Raw genomic sequence first — 16,343 nt, forward strand, 5'->3', positions numbered from 1 at the left:
TTTCAGTTCCAGTATCACTCTCGGTGAGTAGGTGAACTTGTCAACAGCGCGGTATTCGTCTGTATTGCGTATGTTCAAGTTACAGTACTGGCTTCCTTCCCATGCAATTTTGTTTTTTTATTATTAAAAAATATAACACTTTTTTGAAGTATGTGATAGAACAGACCACTATATTCCGTTGTGATTTTAGAATTGTATTTGAGTAATTATGCCGCAGTCGAATATGACATTTTTACGGTATGGATGGATTTTCAAGTAAGTTTCTAGATTTCTAGCATTGTTGTTATAACTAACAAGACTCTGTTTGCTGTAATTTTGTGCTATAATTGTTACTCAGGTAACAATATGTATAATAATATGTTTATTTAATTCTTGATCAAATTAATGGCAATAGGCATAAGAGTATTGTCATTATTTACTGTAATCTTTCTGCTCCGTAAAAATAAACGAAAATGTATCAGAATTGAAGTAGTGTTTTCTGATAATCATTAATATGTTAATGAGTGACCAGGTATTGACGAAACAAAACATGCTATATTAATCAGCAAAGGTACTGACATGCATGTATTGAATCTTATTAGTGATATATAGTTGTTGTATGTGTTGATTTCCCTCAGTTTATTTGATAACACATACATTTTGAGCATGCAAAGTATCTGATTAATGCAGTTTTGTAACTTAATGTTTTTTAATTGTGTATTTAAATAGCAAATGTGAGCTTACATGTAAATATTAGAATGATTATTAGGCTATGTGGAAATAGGGTTAGATACAATTTTTTAAAACAGGAGAGGCAATGAATGTTTACTGTGTGAATCAGAATAATTTGTTACATTATTGATCTTGTTATAATAGTAATTGCTTGTAAAATATTTTTAATTAACGAGCGCTGATTTAAAGTATGCATCAAGCCAAAGGAAAATTATACATATTATATTTTAATTCTGTTTGTTTATGGAATAACCATCAAATTAATTTTACTGTTTTAAGACTTACAATAGTTTATCAGTTTGGGAAACACCGAAATCTGTAAAAGATTATTATAAAAGTTGATAACATAAGTTTTCAACTAAAAGTAATTTTATACATATTTTGAAGATGGAATCATGATCTAACAGAAGGCTTTAGTTTTCTTCATTTTGAATAAACTCCACTGATCACAGTTTTAAACTGTAAAGTATGAAACAGTGAGCATCAAGCATATCCTAAAAAACTCTCATGGAGTGTAATCCCAAATCCTTAATACTTGGCTTCACGGAAAATATGAATGATCTGCCTATAAAAAGATGTGACATAAAATGTAGAAGGTGCCCATGGGAAATGAAAATTGAATAGCTACGTATCATAGTGGCAAAAACAATAACACCGAGTGATATTTGATCTGTAGGTTTTCAGAAATATTTTTGGCAAGCTAGTTAGTCTCTGTTATTAAAAAAAAGTTCAATTTAACATAAACCTTTGATGTATATTCAAAATGTAGAATTGATGTAAAAAAGTACTTTCTTGCCTGACTGTTTTTTAATTTGCAGTCATTATATAATTAATGTCAATATTTTGTTTTTTTGTGTGTGACCTTTTAAATTTTAGTCATTTGTAGTCATAAGTTTGAATTTTGTTTTGCAGGATTAAAACTAACATAGATTTGTTTTTCTAAAATTGATCTATTTCAGATATTTTGTTGTAAAATTTTGAAGTAATATTTAATGTAATTATTTTTTCTACACTATGGCTTACTTTACATTTTAGTAAGTGTTGCCTGATTAAAAATATACACAATGAAAGAAAAATATTTATTTATTTTACTGTTTTTATTTTAAAACTTAAGATATCCTGATATAATTAGTGCTAAGGAGTACTTATCAAATATTTTAAATATTTTAACATATTTATAATTGAAAAAAGTTTTCTTGAAAAAAGAAAATCGGCATGTCCATTATTTCTTTGAAAATTGTTTGGAACTCGCAAATCTCTACCACACATATAACAAATTATATAGCATATGAATGATAACAGGCATAAGATTCTTCTTTTAGAATTTTATAAGCAGCTTTATTCACAAATACTATGAAGCAACACTTTTCACAGAGTTTTGCATATTATGAAAATGATATTTTTCTAAATTTGAAAATAAAAGTAATGCCTGCTTTCAAAACTTTGTGCATTCTGTACTTTTCAAGTTTTAGAGTCATTAGGATTTTTTTTTTTTCTCCCTGGAAGAGAAAAATGTGCAGTGCCCTCTTTGGGACTTGAACTTGGTGCCAAATATGCTACTGTTACACCACAAAGGCATGCCAGAAGTAGGGAGAAACTGCCTTATTTATATTCCCTCTTTTAAAGGGCAACCGAAGATTAGGTGACCCATTCACCAAATCTTAATGGTGACGAATTATTGTCCAGCATGTTTTCAGTTCAGGCATCGGTGCAAAGTCATTCTTTTTTATTTCTTTTTCAAGTCTTCTGCTTAAAGAAAAAAATGACTCTATAAAGTATTTAATAAAAAATTTCAAGTGCTGTGTAGAGTTTGTGCTTGACTTCAGTCATAGTCATAGTCATAGTTCCTTGAACTATGACTGTAGCTATGACTACAGTCATAGTTCAAGGCTGTGCTCAATGGAAATCATTGAAATTTATGTGAACTTTGCTAGCCTTACAATTTTTCCTTATAATTTTCATAACTAGTGTAATTTATCTTATGTAGGAAAGACCCAAATCAGACCTAAGCTTACATCAGACATCTTAGACTTGTATACTTTCAACTTTCACTATTCTAATATGACATAGAAAGGTTCATAATTTTTTATTATCAGCTCTGGATTTGTATTTTTGGAACTACTCTTATGCGCGCTCAAGTCGCCAAATTTCTCGCCAAACATTTTTGGCGAGAAACTCCACGCAGTGGAGTAGTGAGCATAACTGGTGCCCGGGGCAAAATACTTTTTTGGCACCCCCATCCCCCCCAAAAAAAACACAGTGATATGATGAAAATCTTGTTTGGAGACCATTTGGCACCCTTCTGCAAGCAGCGCCCGGGGCATCATACACCCCTTTGCCCCCCTCGCTACGCCACTGACTCCATGGTGCCATATTACTATCTAAACTTTTTGTCTACATTTCCAACTTTAGGCCTAAAATGTCTCCATGTTTCGCACATGCAAAAACAACGTTTTGAACACACAATTTTAGCTAAAAATCCAAAACAAAAAATTTAGATAGCAAAAACGTAAAGTTTCTAACCAAAAATATTTGACAAGAATCTATGTACACAGCGATATGTTTTAACTTTAAAAAAAATCTACGAATTGCACAATCTAGGCAACGAAAGAATCTACGAACTACGCACACCTCGCTTTAATAAATTAACGTAACAACAATAAATTTCAAACAATACCATGTACACAGCGTTCTGTTTCAACTTTAAAAAACATCTACGAAGTGCACAATCTAGGCAGCAAAAGAATCTACGAACTATGCACAGCTCGCTTTTATAAATTAACATAACAACAATAAATTTCAAAGAATACCATGTACACAGCATCTTGTTTAAACTTAAAAAAAATCTACGAATTGCACAATCTAGACAACGAACGAATCTATGAACTACGCACACCTCGCTTTAATAAATTAGCATAATAAATTTCAAAGAATACCATGTACACAGTGTTCTGTTTCAACTTTAAAAAACATCTATGAATTGCACAATCTAGGCACTATGCACTAATCAACAAACTAAACTAAAATAATTAAAATAAATTTCAAACAATTAAAAAAAACAACAATAATGACAGAAATTCATACTAAAAAAACAATGAACATAACATTCTACAAAATAAGAACAAGAATAAAATAAAATGCACTTACCATGAATGAATGCTTTTTCGAACAGCAGAAATACCAATTTAATGCCGCCATGTAATCACTATCGTATTTATATGACAGCCAGACACACTATCCAGAAAATTCATACTGTGGTTCACAAATAAATGTTCAAAACCTTCTTTTCCTAAATCCTTGTAAGATTTCCAGCCATCCGAAAAAATAGTTGTACAAATTCTCATTCCACTCTTTAATACACTGCATCAGCATTTTCTTACTTCTATCATGCACAGCCACTAAAAATAATCTCCCAGACCCTGTGGAACCCTCTTGGAACCACATCTCTCATTGCAAGATAGGCCATTTCAAAACGCACATGTCACAAACTAACAAGCAATTAAAACACTCCAGCAAAAGAGTATTTAATGTCAAAAGGGTTGCCATACAACATGCAATCCTGCCAAAAACCAGTGCAGAACACATCACCACATTTGGTGATCTTAAGGCACATATAAATGTAGGGCCCTATTTTTTTGACTGTTAAGAGTAATGTGTTTGTCTGAATTTCTAAGCTTATCTTCTAATCAATATCATTATTCTTATACCCATGAAAAGAAATACACTCTAGGTTGTATGTCACTAACTATCATATTCCACATTAGCTACTAACTTTGATAACTATCAAACTTTAATTTTTATACTACTTTGATAACTATCAAACCTTAATTTTTATACTACTTTGATAACTAATTTTTATACTACTTTGATAACTATCACACTTTAATTTTTATACTAACTTTTATCTTAAACAGTTACTAAAACCTTGATATTAAACAGAACACTTATACTCTTTACATTCTTGTATACTTTTCATATCTGAGAAGAATTCATTTAATACATTTTTATATCATTTAATTGAATATTGTTCAGATATTACATAGCCATGACATGATGTTTAGCCCTAAGAATTCTTTCTTCCCAGATACATGCAATATCTTAAATTTGTAATGCGAGCTGGCTTCATTTGCACTCACTGCGGTGTGTAGTTAGAATGCAACTGAGCTCATTGATGACAATCAAAAGTTTAAGGTTAGACGTAATTTGGCCTTGCTTTACTAAAAATTGTTTTCATAGTCAGGTTTCGATTTTGACGCATAGAGTAGGTTTTAAAAATTGCATAAGAGATACCTGACATTTGTTACCTTCATCAATTTGATTTCTGTCTTTTTTTTCATTTAAAGTGTAATAATATGTTTAGATAATGGCAAGCAGTTTTTTTAAATATATGCTGGGTTAAATGCAATGTATGCAATTAGACAATGGTGCAATTCAAAATTTGGCTCTAGTGCAGAATCGCCCATTTATACAACGCATATCGATATGTACATGGACAAAGGTCAAGGGAGTGGGCAATGCCAAGTTTTTGCAATTCTCTGATGTTTTTTTAAGTGAAAATAGGTCGATGTGTACATGGATACTGAGTTTGTGCAAATCTTTGACTTGTTATTTTCAAGTTGATGCAAAATCACCCACTTACATGGTGCATATCGATGTGCTCATGAATAAATTCAAGGGAGTGTGCAATGCCAAGTTTGTGCAAATCTCTGATGCTTTTTTAAGTGAAAATAGGTCAATGTGTACATGCATACTGAGTTTGTGCATTTGTTTCACTTAAGTTGGTGATTTTGAGAAACGCATAAAGCAGTGGGTGATTCTTCACTTTCCCCCAGAATTTTAAAATATTTGCTTATTGGCTAAATAAATAAATATAAATTCAGCTATTGAGCTGTGATAACCTAAATAAATATTACAATTCAATTTTAACAACTACCTCATCAAATTAAAATTATTTTAGGTAACCAGCTTTGCTAAACTTATGCAGGTTTGGTGTATCTCGCGATTGCTACTAAATATATGCTGGATTTATTTACATACTTATTAGGCTTGCACTAAGATTAAGTTATTTGAAAATGGCAAAGCCACAAGGCCTATCTGCCTGAGAGGAGAGATGCATTCGTGGAGAACTTTCTGAGGGGAACTAGCTCTGGTGGGGAGATATAACTAAGGCATAATGGTTAGTGAATTTTTAAACTCTCAAAACTGTCTGATTCAGTGGTCCAAATTCTAGTTGAGGAATGAAATAAAACAAAATTATGTTAGTAAGATTTGTTGTAATTTTGTAAACTGTTATGTACATTGAAATAAATATGAGCTTGGAAATTAAATTAAAAATTTAGGTAATGAGAAAATAATAAACATTTATTTTCTTCATTTATTAATAATTAATTTTTGTCATTTTTATGTTTTTAAATGCATCTTCCCAAATACTTGAGTACCTATATTTGAGTTATTTTATTTATGAATCACCTTACCACTTTCAGTCAATTGGTTTATTTTCTGGCCTTTTGTAACTGCTACTCGCACTTACTTATTTTGAGACATTTTTTTAAAGTATTAATGCATTTCTATAATTCTTAAGTCCAATCTAATGAGCCCTTTAAATCAAACTCTCTACTATAAAATGCCTTGCATAAAACTTTTAGTTAAATATCTTTAAACAGTTCTCTATATAATAGTATTTAAATTTAGTACTATATACTGCATATTGAGACTATATGATATATTTTTCTAGCTACACTGAAAGCTAAGTGTGTATTAGCATTTATTTATTCAGGAGTTGTCAGAAATTTACGTATGCCACAAAATCTATTGCAATTGAGTGTTCTGAAATGGTAGTGAAGAAAACTCATCTTTGTATTTAAAATGTTGTGCAGACTTTTCATATTACGGTTTCAAAATTTAAATGTTAAAAAAAAAATTAAATATAATTTCTTTCTTGTTCCCACCTGTGGTGAAATTTTCAATTTCATGATGAATGAGTACACTTTTTGTCATAATTGAGGACACTAGTAAAAATGTAACAAATATCTGTATAATATTTTCCATGCACATTTGTTAAATATATTTGCTAATAAAAACTAAAGATTTCTTAATTTAAAATTACATTTTTGTACAAGTATGTAATTTTTATTAAACATTGTTACGAATCAAATTTTCCTTATATACTATTTGGCAGATTGCCAATGATTTTGATCAGATGATTAAAATAACTAATTTAAATCATGGTTATTTAATCGAATAATATCTATAATAAAATAAAATATCTCTCATCATCAATGCTATTAATAGGATTTGAATAGCTGCCTTTGCAAAGTTTTTTTTTTTTTTTTGACAGAATAGAATATTCCTGCTTTAAGGACCTGCATGATATGAATATGAAGGACTTGAATAATTCTGTAAAGTCCGTTATGAAATTGCTTGCAATTATTAATGATCTCACCTTCTAAAATATCTGTCATTTTAGAGAAGCTTACCAAAAAGCTGCTTCAAAGCTGATGTAGGAGTGCTTGTGATTACAGATGCACAATATAATTAGCTTAAAAAATATTTTAAAGTATTCTATTTTATGTAGAAATTAGTGAAAAGGAGAAGGCTATAGAATTTTTACAGTAATATGCTATTGACATAAACATGCAAGATCAAGATAAAAACTTAATTACTAAATTATATAAGTATTTGATATTTAACTTAAAACAATAATGAACGGTGAATATATATCCTTCTGCGTGAGAATCTTTACTAACAGGTTAATGTAATTATAAATTGCGATTTTTTAAGATTAACAAAAATCTGGTTAAAATTAAAAATATTAGCAGTAATGAGCAAATACAAAGCAGCAAGGAATTTTTTAATAACAGTTTTATCTCGTATCTAAAATGGTAACAATGGTTAAATGACATTAAATACTGATTGTAAAGATTAAACTCAGTCTCCTCCAAGATGAGCTCGCTATATTAAATCTTTATTTATTTAACTCGTGTATAATGTAAACACAAATTCTTTACTTCAATCCGTATATAAGGGCAAATAGCTTCTCGAGTATTGTTTATCAAACTCGCAAACCACCACGAAAACAAATTTCTCCCATTTAAAAGCAAAATGAACCCTATTGTGCTTCGCCATAATATTTTAATCTATCAGTACGTTACTAGCCGAAAGATTTTAAGCTACATGTACTATTTAATTATATATGAAATAATAAATTGCAGATAATAACTAATAGTGAATATTAGTTTCTCTCATGAGGCAAATAGATTTAAGGAAGATCTGTATATACATTACAAGACGCTGCGTACATCTCTGCCACTCATTTTACAAGTGGCGTCGGCATTTTATCTAAACCCAATTTCTAAACGCAATTCTGAGACTAAGGATGTCACCGGAGATAAAATTGAGTTATCTGTTGTTTTGTTTATCAGTTGCCAGCCGGATTTCGCCTGAGAAGCTTGTTAATCTTGCTTCCCCCTCCTCTGCCAACCAGGAAAAACTTTAATTATTTGATAAACACTAATTTAAATTATTTCGTGGAGGGAGGGCAGTAACAAGATTCAGAGCAACGTCAAGCTGTTTGAATGACGTTACCGCATAATTTTTGTTGTATTAGTTCAACCACTCTGAAGCAGTTTGGTCTATATTTGACAGAAGAAATAATATGTTGACTTAAAATTGCAAAAAAATATTTTGTTACTCAGTTACATGTATATTTGACATTTTAACTCTTTGACTTCTAATGGAACATATATGTCTCACTAAAAGCTTAAAAATTACAGTTGGGTTAAAAAGAACTTAGAATCTTCTGACATACCTGTCCCAGCCTTTGGCTTAAAAACCATTTGTTAAAAAAAAAAAAAAAAAAAAAAAAAAAAAAAAAAGCTAAATTTACCTTATTTATGATATATAGACTTGGATAGAAAACGGGGTAATTTTTTTTTTAATTCGTAGTCAAAAAGTTTATTCTGTATTTGTGTCTAGAATTTTTCAATAAACAGTTACAAGCAGACTTTTGTTTTGTTCAAGTAGAAATTTTGTAATGATTGTTTTAAAAACAGATTCATAATTGTTCACCTAGCTAAATTTGCCGCGAAATACCCGATTCCTGAAGAAATTTTGCCGCAGTCTTCATTGCAGGCAAATTTCACAAATGCATTTTAAATTTAAGACAAGGAATATAACGATTTATCTATAAAAACTGTAGGAACTTAAAATTGAAGATTCCTGTAGTTTTCTTTGAATTCAATTGCGGGCTTGCAATGCCTGATGGATTAATACTACTACTGACACGTTCACCCGGCGTAGGAGAATTTCTCCAGTTGCAATGCGAAGACTACGGGCACTTCCCTAATTAATATATGGTTCGATGTTAAAAAATGCCAATAGAATACACCTCTGAAATCTCACCAGATGCTGAGCAAAACCATATCTGGTTGTAATCTGCTTTTATGGGGTATCCTAAAGATTTTTTTGCCTGGCCTAAAAACAATCTGACATAGTTTGACATTTTTATAGAGAACTTTTTTCCCGGCTTTTTCTTCTTATCACCAGTTGTTATTTGCTGCAGAAATCTGGATGCCTTTTGTCGAACAATGTTTAAAATACATCGATTAACTCTCCTTTCGCAGTTTTTCTGATAAATCGTGTAGTGTCATGAGCCAAGACTTAAATACTGGATAAAATAAAATACTGGATTCGCTTTATTTGAGGTTCCGGCTGGAATTGAGATTTTACTAAAAAACTGCGAAACAGCGGAGTGGAGCCCCGGCTGAATTTAAGCCCTGAATACGCAGTATACGTACTTTACTATTTCAAGAGTGATAGAACGGTTAAAGCATCCCTAATGAGAATTGAAAGGATGCTATAAATAATAACAAAGTATGCATGATATGTAGGTATGAAATAAAAGAGAGAAGTGTCTAATACTTTTTGCCTTTCCATATAATTCTAATTGTCAAGCAAAAAAGCCAGAAGAATATTTCCTCCGAATCCGAGAGTTAGGTGAGAACAAACCGTGGAAATTCTCTTGGTTTTCCTCATGTAAAACATAGATACTCTTCAGGTGTGCTTTAAGAGTTCTCGAGAGAAGTATCTTGCTTAACAGGCAGATAGCCCTCATATGTTAAGCATATAATCAAATCCTATATAAATCTCATCAGTGCTAAAGTCTAATGGTTTGATGTTTGATCCAGGTTTGAATCTCAGGAAACGGGCTGGCTCCATAGGCATTTTCGTTGTCGTCAACATTTGCAACGTGAATATGAACCAATTTCCTTTAAAAAGGTCCTCGGCGAATACATGCTGTATTTAGGCCGATATCCGTCGCCTGTTATACTTCAAGCAATTAAATCAACCAACCAATCCAATCTATATCCAAATTTGAAAATTGATATTTTAATATTTTCAATCTCAAATGCAATCTTAGTACTACTTAAAGAAACATACGCTGCTGGCCACCCAAATTGCAACACCAAGACAAGAGATATCACAACAAAATTTATTTAGTAGATAACATGTTGACCAAATATCAGATGATTAAATTTATTGACTTCTATGAAGTGTGGTTCCTTCCAGAATCAGTAGCCAGAGTAGCCGCCATAGATCATCGCTGCCACACGCCTCGGCATTGATTCAAAGAGACTTTAGATGTGTTCTTGGGGTACAAAAGACCAAGCAGCTTCCACACGTTGCCAAAGTTGATCTGGTGTGGCAGCTTGGGATGTAATCTAGGTCAATCGTTCATCAACAATGGACCACATGTTTTCTATCGGCGAAAGATCCGAAGAGCGAGCCGGCCAGGGAGGCAATTCAATCTGGCGATTGGCGAAGAACCCTTGGACAATGCGTGCCACGTGTGGTCGCGCATTATCCTGTTGAAATATGGCTATGGGCAAGCCCTGAAGGTAAGGAAGGACAACTGGCTCCAACACCTCGCAGATGTAGCGCTGGCTGTTTAAAGTACCGGAAATGCATACTAGAGGAGTGCGAGAGTGATATCCAATACCGCTCTATACCATAATACCCGGTGCAGGACCAGTGTGGCGGTGCATAACGCAGCTGTTCAGCATCCTCTCTCCGCGGTGTCTCCAGACTCGAATCCGACCATCGTGGTGTTGCAGACATAAGCATGACTAGTCAGTAAAGGCAATTTGATTCCATTCTGCCGTCCACGTCCGTCTTTCATCGCACCATTGGCGGCGGAGACGTCTGTGGTTCTGCGTCAAGGGTAGACGAAGCAATGGACGTCTTGTGGACAGACCACTCTGCTGTAAACGGCGTCGAATGGTACGCGCAGACACTGGATGATGCGTTACAGACTGAATGTGCTGTGCTATGGTTCGTGATGTGACTGAGCGATCCGTCACTGCCATGCGCACAATGTTCTTGTCATCACCTGAAGTGGTGCACTGAGGCGAATGCGATCGAACACGTCGGTCCGTCGTTCCCTTCTGCATCCAACTGTCACATATCCGCATTACAGTTGTTTGGTTTCGTCCAACACGACTACCGATTTCTCTTAAAGATAATCCATACTTTCGGTAGGCCACTATCCTCTGTCGAACTTGGATACTTGATTAAACGGTGATCGCTGTTTACTACAAAGCATAATTAATAGTTTTTTTTTTTTAAACCACAAGAAAAACACAATTGCCGAACTTAAAATCATCGAAAACTCCAAGCCTTAAATAGCGCTTTGAAGTGGCGCCACAGGCGCGCGTGATGTGCGTCTGCGCTGAAATTCTAATCATTTGCATATCTCACCTCCACTAATGCATGTTGTAAATTTCATGTTACTTGCATGCTTCCTTCAGGCTGTTGCATTTACGGTGGCCAGCAGTGTATATTATTCATTTAATCAACAAAGCATCGCTCCTGATAATTATTTATTTATGTATTTTTATCAGATTGCTTAACTTAAGGGTATAACGTTTACTTTGCAGCTCTGTTTCAAATAGTTTTAAAACATTTTAAGAAGTTTTAAAAATATTTAAACCTCGAAGTAACTATCCAATGCAAAATAATCTTCAGATGCTTATATTATTTGCCTTATTCTTTCAAAAATTAGGTAATCGCTAATTTTGAGCAACAGTAAACTAACTTAAGGTCAACTGAAATAATTTGAAACTTTGTGTGTTTTAAATGAAGAGTGTTCCTGTTTTACTTCTAGACTTTGTTTTAAAAGTGGATTCTGTAATTGTTAATTAATTGAAATGTATATCTGATTTCTTGGTAGTCCTGTTGGTTTTACCAGCGAATTAAGTGTCAATTAAAAATGTCGCCGAGTTCAGGGTCGTCGTAAAAGAAAAAAACAACTTAAATGATGAAATTTTGATGGAAATGTTTGGTAGAGACTTTATTTCCGAAAACACTAATTGCTACGTAAAAAAAATAATAATAATATTCACCCCGGTTTTTACAAATTCGGGTTTGGAGAATAAAGTACCTCTTTCTTGGTAGAATGCTGCAGGTTTACTTTTACCTGATAGTGAATGAGAAATTGTAATAATTTCTTATCCGAAAATGATATTTTTTTGAAAACGGGACAAAAAATTGTAGTTTTTATTACTTTGTTTTGGATTTGCTGTATCGTTTGACAATAAACGTCACCAAATCTGGCAGTTAATCGTTGGTTGCCAGTAAAACGGACAAGTTCCGGCTTTTTCCTAGTTCCTAAACTGATATGTTTAACTCTATAACTGTACGAATTTTAGTGCAATTTATTCTTGTTAAATTATCCTTCACATGCCCAGAAAAGGAATTTTATAAAGAATGTTCGTTATAACGAAAATGTACTTAATTATACTCTTGTCTGTTGACAACATTTTGTGTCGGTTTTTATAATGGAGTGATTACTATAAATGAACGGTCGTTATAGATAACATAGATTACACTGAAGTGACAAAAGTCATGGGATACCTCCTAATATTTTGTCGGTCCTCCTTTTGCCCGGCGAAGTGCAGCAACTCGACGTGGCATGGACTCAACAAGTCGTTGGAAGTTCCCTGCAGGAATATTGAGCTATGCTGCCTCTATAGACGTCCATAATTGTGAAAGTGTTGACGGTGCAGGGTTTTGGGCACGAACTGACCTCTCGATGATGTCCCATAAATGTTCGATGGGATTCATGTCGGACGATCTAGGTGGCCAGATCATTCGCTGGAATTGTCCAGAATGTTCTTCTAACCAATCGCGAACAATTGTGGCCCGGTAACATGGTGCATTGTCATCCATAAAAATCCCATCGTTGTTTGAGTACGTGAAGTCCATGAATGGCTGTAAGTGATCTCCAAGTAGCTGAAGGTATCCATTTCCAGTCAATGATCGGTTCAGTTGCACCAGAGGATCGAGTCCATGCCATGTAAAAACAGCCCAGACCATTATGGAACCACCACCAGCTTGAACAGTGCATTGTTGACAACTTGCGTCCATGGCTTCGTGGCGTCTGCGCCACACTCGAACCCTACCATCAGCTCTTATCAACTGAAATCGTGACTCATCTGACCAAGCCACGGTTTTCCATTCGTTTAGACCAACCGATATGCTCACGAGCCCACGAGAGTCGCTGCAGGCGATGTCGTGCTGTCAGTAAAGGCACTCGAGTCGGTCTTCTGCTGGCATTGCCCAAGGAAGACAAATTTCGCCATACTGTCCTATCGGACACGTCCCTCGTACGTCCCACATTGATTTCTGCGGTTATTTGACGCAGTGTTGCTTGTCTGTGAACATTGACAACTCTACGCAGACGTCGCTGGTCTCGGTCGTTAAGTGCAGGTGGTCGGCAACTGCGCTGTCCATGGTGGGATGTTATGCCTGAAATTAGATACTCTCGGCACACTCTTGACTCTGTGGATCTCGGAATGTTGAATTCCCTAATGATATCCGAAATGGAATGACCCATGCGTCTAGCTCCAACTACCATTCCGCGTTCAAAGTCTGTTAATTCTCGTCGTGCGGCCATAATCACGTCAAAGCCTCTTCACATGAATAATTTGAACACAAATGAAAGCCCTGCCAAAGCACTTCGCATTTATACATTTTCTACGCGATACTACTACCATCTGTATATTTGCATATTACTATCCCATGACTTTTGTCACTTCAGTGTATATGGCTATATAAATAAGATTAAAAAAAATGTGCGTCTGGCAAGTACGGCCCTCAGTAATGTTTGGTTTGTTTTATTTGATTATGGCCAAGCATTCGAGGTCAATCTGCCTAAATTGTAGTCATTCCTTCGTGGAGGACTTTCTAAGGGAAACTGTGTCTTATACACGTTACATTTGGGGAAAACCACGAAAGCGCCTGTGGAGCCAGCGTGTTCTCCTGGATTTCAAACCTCGGACCGAACTGCCTGTGCTCAGCGACTTTACCGCTCGGCCGCTGATGGGCCTGGCCCTCAGTGGCGATCTAGGAAGACTCGATCAGTTTTCCATATTCCTCTTTTCCATCCTGTGCCATGGCCATTTGATAAGCGTCCGTTTTCATTGATCCCCAGTGAAGATTTTCTTATATGAAGGAGAAATTTGTTCTGCATCGCTTACCATTTTCAGCTATATGAAGTAGTTCAAGAATGTAATTGTTACGGTTTTTATATTTATGTAGCTATTTTTAGTAGAATTTGTAATTAAAATTGTTTTATATTCCCGTGCAATGCAGCACGAGACTTATTTGAAGAGAAAGCTACGCCGGAAAAATTAAAATACAGGAGCACGCGCATTTAATATTTTAATAAATAGATATCTCGTTATTGTACTCTTTTGCTATCCAGGAAAATCGAGAAAATGCCAGAATATTCTCGTTCAGGGTTAAAAAGCTTATAAAAGCTGGAGGAAAACATCTCAGTTCAGTTATTTAGAAAACTGTTGTTTACTGTAGCGAATTCGTGGCGAGATAGGATTAGCGTTCTATACGTTTCTCTGTGTTTTGAATGGAGTTCTATTAAACGTTTTAGTAGTTCAAAATATAACTACTGTGAGATATTGCGATATTGTACGAATATCTCTGAAGAAATTTCAGCTTTTTATTCTTGGGATAAGAATACCTAAATGTTATTAACATTTTTACGCACGCAACAGTATGTAGAAATGTAGTACTATTTTATTTATAATATTTCAGATATCTTTTTATTGTATAAATCAATCGTTATATAAATCATTTATTTACAGACATTTTTATATACCTATATTTACGGACAAATTACCGGCTATAAGAAGCCAGGTATTTTCTTTAAAAAAATTTAGTTTGCAAACACTTAGTCATAACACTAGAATTATCGATAACCGTCAATTTGACGAATTTACAGTTCTTTTTATTCGTGTAGAAAAGAGTTACGGTAGCTTTAGTGTTAACGGACTTACCAAGGCAGTCTTCGCTGATACTAACTCTTCTCTCTAACAATTCAGTATTTCTTCTTGAATTACACTTGATGGCTGAAGAAGGGTGTTTCGTTAGAATAAAGTAAAACTAGTAAGTACTCTTCTCTAATTCTGCAGTGATATTGCTGATACTAATAATAATTGAATACTTTTCTCCATCGTTTCTACTCGCACTAACTAAAACTTTTCCTGGAATGTCTTGACATAAATGTTTGCGAAACTTTTGAATCTATTTTTAAAATTTGCTTAAAAAATATATCCTTTAAGATGGTACGCAAATTTTTGTAGGTTATAATTAGGGATACAAAATTTTCGTATTTACGAAATAAATGCTTATAAATGAGTTTGGCGGTATTAATGATTAAATCTAAAATTTTCGTTGTTAACTTTTTCGAACGAAAATTATTGAAGCGTATTTAGTTAAAAAGACAAATCGTTTAATTCGCATATCGCTCACTGTGCAACGGTTCACCGCATATTGTTTGATGTTTCTGTCTTCATTTTATTCAAACTTCCCATTTTCCTCTTTGTAGGTACACTTTGAAAAGAAGAGGGGGGGGGCGACAGTTTAATATCTCCCGTTTTACTGGGCCGATTGACGAAATTCAAATTGCGTTTTTCATGTCTCGAAAGCGTGACTTAGTCTATATATTAGATTTATATATAGCATTGTTCTAATATAGGTATTTTGACACAAAATCGGACTTTTACTGAAATGACTTGCCAATTTTTTTTTCCACATTTCGATTCTACGACTCAAATTATGCCTAAATATTAAATATTGTAAAATTTGGTGCGAAAATTGCGAAGAAATTAAAAAAATTATCTTGGCGCATTTTTTCAGTTTTCGAAACTTGGCGAACTTCTTAATATATGGCAACCTATTTTCCATTCCTCTTTTGCATTGTGCATGCGCACATGCCAAATGTCCAATGCACAATAAAAAGGCTCATTCGTCCTACTTTCAAATAATTTTAACAAAGTGCCTAAACCACATTTAATGTTATTATCGCTTTCAACAAATATGCCAAATTTCAAAACGCGTCAGTATATAAATTCAGGTATATCTTCGGAAATTTTGAATAAAAAAAACTCTAATTTTTTACAGGTGTGCCTAGAATTACATCTACTTTGAGATGATGGTAAAAATTTTATAGATTGTAACTCAAAATATTTTCTAAAAATTTATAAAAGTTATTTAAAATACAAATTTTAAAAATAAATCATAAAAAATGGGCGTATTTTATTTGGAATGAATTTAAA

At 33.7% G+C, this 16,343-nt stretch overlaps 1 protein-coding gene across 11 annotated transcripts in view; it reads left to right on the forward strand.

Moving 5' to 3' along the window:
- The window catches only part of Piezo (piezo type mechanosensitive ion channel component), a 260,388-nt gene continuing 244,045 nt past the window's right edge, over positions 1-16,343 (forward strand). For 9 of the 11 annotated variants that reach the window (XM_085806866.1, XM_085806871.1, XM_085806868.1 and 6 more), the window contains exon 1: positions 1-255. The gene's annotated coding sequence lies outside the window, so the exon portion shown is untranslated. The remainder of the gene's footprint in view (positions 256-16,343) is intronic. The other 2 variants (XM_085806875.1, XM_085806876.1) reach the window with 2 other exon arrangements.

Source organism: Stegodyphus dumicola, chromosome 12 (genome assembly GCF_044657685.1).
Source record: "Stegodyphus dumicola isolate Sdum_Otavi_A_Nest chromosome 12, ASM4465768v1".
In the NCBI taxonomy this organism is placed as follows: Eukaryota; Metazoa; Arthropoda; class Arachnida; order Araneae; family Eresidae; genus Stegodyphus; species Stegodyphus dumicola.